Consider the following 4147-nt stretch of genomic DNA (forward strand, 5'->3'; position numbering starts at 1 on the left):
TGACTCTGGGTCAAGCTCGCTCATAAGGTCACAGTCAAGCTGCCAGGCAGGGCTTTGGTCTCATATAACGTTCAACAGGAGAAAGATCTTTTAAATTTTAAAACATTTATGAGTTTAAACTACTTCTGCGTTAATTCCAAAATCTTGGTCATCTGTAAGTCTCTTCAGTTGACCACCTTTTCTCTTAATAATGGGTCAGTTTTTCCTCTGCTGCTTTACATGTTCAGCAATTTAAAAAATCTTATGCTGGGCATAGAAAAATTCCAGATTTTGTTATCTTCCACTGAAGAGTGCCAAATATTTTTCTGAAAGAAAGTCAAATTACTGGTAGATCACTTTGATTCTGTTGAGGTTTATTTTAGGCCTCTATGGTGAGTCTATTTCCGGTTTTCCTTAGTTCTGGGATTTGGCTCTTACTCATATGGCATGGTCCTTACACCTAGGGCATGGTCTTTTTGGTGTCTCAACATGGTATCTCCACTCTTGAGTGGATCAGAACTCCAATGTCTTCATAGCTTTGTGCAGCTTCTGAAATCTAGGTTTGGTTTTCAGCTCCTTCAGCTGTTTTTTGCTGGTATAGCTTACAGAATCTTGCCAAGCACATATGCAGTTTACCATTTGGCCAAGAGCCCAAAGGAAACTCCTATGTGGATTCCTGGGGCTCCTTCTTTGTCACTCTTTTCTATCTACCTAACCCTGTCCTGTAATTTCCAGTAACCTTTGCAGGCCCAAACTCCAATTTATTTATCTATTCCAATTCTCTGAAAGTGGTTTGGAAAATTGCCCCCCAAGGTTGAATGTAAAATTCTCATTTTGAGCTCCTTTTCTCTCAAGGATTATAGTCGTGCACTGTGCCTTATCCCATGCCCAAAAGAAATTGTTTTGTACATTTTGTTTAGTTTAATAGTTGTTTATGGCAGGAAGGAAGGTCTGATGTTAGTTACTTCATGATGCCCAGTACAAGAAGTCCACAAATACTTCTTATGTTTTTATAGACCAATCCTATTCTTATATAGTGGAAAATTAAAGGTAGGCAAACAAACCTACATCATATAATTTCCAGTTTAGTCCTCTACATGATAAGAAACACATGTGGTGCTTATTGTTGTGCTTCCTGTAAGTCTGGTAATTTTTTTTTTTTTTTTTTTTTTTTTGGAGACAGAGTCTCACTCTGTCACCCAGGCTGGAGTGCAGTGGCAGGATCTTGGCTCACTGCAATCTTCGCCTCCCGGGTTCAAGTGATTCTTTTTTTTTTTTCTTTAAAAAAATAACTTTTATATGGCTTCTTCAAACAAGTTAAATGGTGGCAAAGTATCTGCTACAGTAGTTTGGAGGACTAGAGGACTGATGGGTAAGTAAGGGTTGTTTTGTTGTTAGGTAAGTAGATATTAGGCAGTCCATTTCTAAAATATGCCTGATGAGGCTAGATACCTAAAGCTACCCTTAGCTCCAGAAATGAGTATCTCCCATCTCCATCAAAATCAAATGCTCTCAAGCTCTCTGGTTCTGGCATAGCAGAACCTGGGGAGGTCCAGATTTCCTGGTAGGTCAGCTTCCCATCCACGTCCTAGCCAGTCTTGTGGAATAAACCCTGAAGATCTTCAATGCTGGAAACTCCTAGTAGAGAGACAGGTCTTAGTTGGGCAGCTTTCTCAACTGGATCTCCAAGAAACTGGAAATTTTGGCAATGCTGATGGCTTTGATGTGAAACTCTGTACTTGCCCTTCATCGGCGGTCGCTGGAGGCCTGTTGCTCTCAGGTTTGTTTGTACAAGCACTGATCATCTGGAGTTTCTCTCTTAGCTTGGATACCTGAGAATTTGAACTATCTTCTTTCTTTATGCTTTGCATTTTTACCGTATCTGTTTTGTTGGTGGCTTGATCCAAAGACGCTCTTTTCAGAGAGGCAGATCTATCACCCATCTGTTTCAAATTCTCACTATGGGTTTTATTGTCAAGTTCTGATGTGGTTGAAGGTGATGGAATGATCTGGTTGCTTCCAGGAGTCTCCTTCAAGAAGTGCTGATTCATATCACTCTGCAGTAATCCCATCATTTTCTTGTGTTCACCCACAGTTTTCTGTAGTGCTTCCACAGCAAGATGGACACTGTTTAAAGTATTGCCAATGGAAGATACGCTCTTCTGAAGTCCCTCTACAGTGGTAGGCAGGCTAATCAAGTCTGCAGCTGACTTAATACTGGCTTTGAGGTGGTTCACTGCAGAAGTCAACAGAGAAATCTGCTTATTCTTTTCTGTGATGTTTATCCAGACTTTGTTCAAACCCATCTCTCCAGATTCAATCTTCTCAAGTTGTTTTTGCTTGCTGAGTAGTTCTTCATTAAGTTTGGGGATTTCTTGGAATGAGCTTTTCTGATTAGACTCCACTGTTCGAAATTTTTCCTTGAGGGCTTCCAGATCCTCCTTGAAAGCAACCTGCATCCACACCGAGCCAACCCAGGCCACAACACAGGCAGCAAGGATGACAAAACCACAGAGCGGATAACAGATCTTGCAGCATCGTAAATAGTCTCCCTTGGCAAAGTGAGAGCAATTTCCAACCACACCAAATTGCTCTTCCTCTTTCGAGCTGGACTCAGAGTCTGAGTCAGGAGGCTCAGTGCGAAGCAGACGGTGACTGCTTGGGCCTTTCTTGGGCTTCTTTCTCCGGCTGTCCCCAGCCAAACCAATCAATTCATTGAGCTCTTTGAGCTTTTTCATCTTTTTGTGTGGGGTGAGTGGAGCCCTGACTCCTAAGCTGCCAGGTTCCTACCCAATGCCCAATTCTCTTCCTGCCTTGGAGCTGCCTTCCAGGGTTGGGGATCCTTGGCCAGAGCCCCCTGGTCACTCCCACCTAGGGGTGGGACTGACCAGATCCGCCAGGGACTGGAGATTGGAGCCCAGAGGAAACTGGAACTCAGATGGGTGGGGGAAATCACATAGAAATGGCCAAGAAGCTGGTGACTCCAAAGGATAAGGCCTTGGGCGCAGAGTGTTAGTAGAGGGTGGAAAGGGACTTTTATCTTCCAAAGGGCGAAAAAAAAGCCAACTCAAAAATGAAGGATTCTCAGCTCGGATAAGTAGGCAATACTTCTAAGGGTGCTCCAGGAGCTGAGGAAGGGCACACTTAAAATAGGTGTTTTGGACCTCCGGGGGAGGATTTCCAATGGGGAAGGAAGAGAAACTTGTTCCTGAATGGGAAGAGAGTGGGGAGGTGCAGAGCAAGAACGTGGGAACGCGTCAGTCCCTTCCTGCAGGACAGGTGGTGGCAGGAGGGGGCTCCCAGCAGCTACAATCCCAACACTGCTTGGCCGCAGAGAAAATGCCCGGCCCAGGAAGCCGGATGGGGTGTATGATGATCACTGTTCTCCGGCCTCCGTCCTGAACATGAAGGAGGCCCGAGGCCGAGGAAGATCTGGAGCCTGGCTTGAAGGGTCAGCCTGAGAGAAGCCAGTTCCGTGCCTACTAGACCCTCGACCCGCTGTCTGGGCCTTGGGGACACGGCGGGCTCCAGACCCAGGCCATCGCTCCAGCCTCCCAAGTGATTCTTATGCCTTGACCTCCCGAGTAGCTGGGATTACAGGTGGGAGTCACCAGGCTCAGCAAATATTTTTTTGGATTGGGTCTTCTAATAGAGATGGAGTTTCACCATTTTGGCAAAGCTGGTCTTGAACTTCTGGCCTTAAGTGATCCACCCACCTTGGCCTCCCAAAGTGCTGGGATTATAGACATGAGCCACCGTGCCTGGCCAAATTTAGTAATCTTAACATGCACTGAGGATACAGGAAGATGATCTACGAATTCTTGAAGATAAAGGTAAAACATTAAGAATCCATAGAAGTAGTACCTGGGTGCCATTCAATTATTGGAATATGAAGACAATCCCATTCTCCTTTGACCACTGGCTCTAAGACTAGATCTACTGCAATCTGGAAGCTGCTAAGCCCTAATAATCCCTTATGTAGAAGAGGGAGAGTACATACTGAATTAGGGACATATTACATTTTGTATGAAACTGTAGCTAGTCACAACATAGTTGTAGTCTGTACCTCTTCACTTTTCTGTCCAAGAAGTTGCCTTTCCACTGAGGCAGAGACAATGCTATGTGTTCCCCAAACTCCATTTCATTTTCATACCAGATTTCTACATTT

General features: G+C 44.5%; 1 pseudogene; it reads right to left on the bottom strand.

The window, feature by feature from the left end:
- Positions 1-1258: 1258 nt before the first annotated feature.
- On the bottom strand, positions 1259-2717 carry LOC103237206 (EF-hand calcium-binding domain-containing protein 14 pseudogene; annotated as a pseudogene).
- Positions 2718-4147: the final 1430 nt, after the last annotated feature.

Source organism: Chlorocebus sabaeus, chromosome 8 (genome assembly GCF_047675955.1).
Source record: "Chlorocebus sabaeus isolate Y175 chromosome 8, mChlSab1.0.hap1, whole genome shotgun sequence".
NCBI lineage: Eukaryota > Metazoa > Chordata > Mammalia > Primates > Cercopithecidae > Chlorocebus > Chlorocebus sabaeus.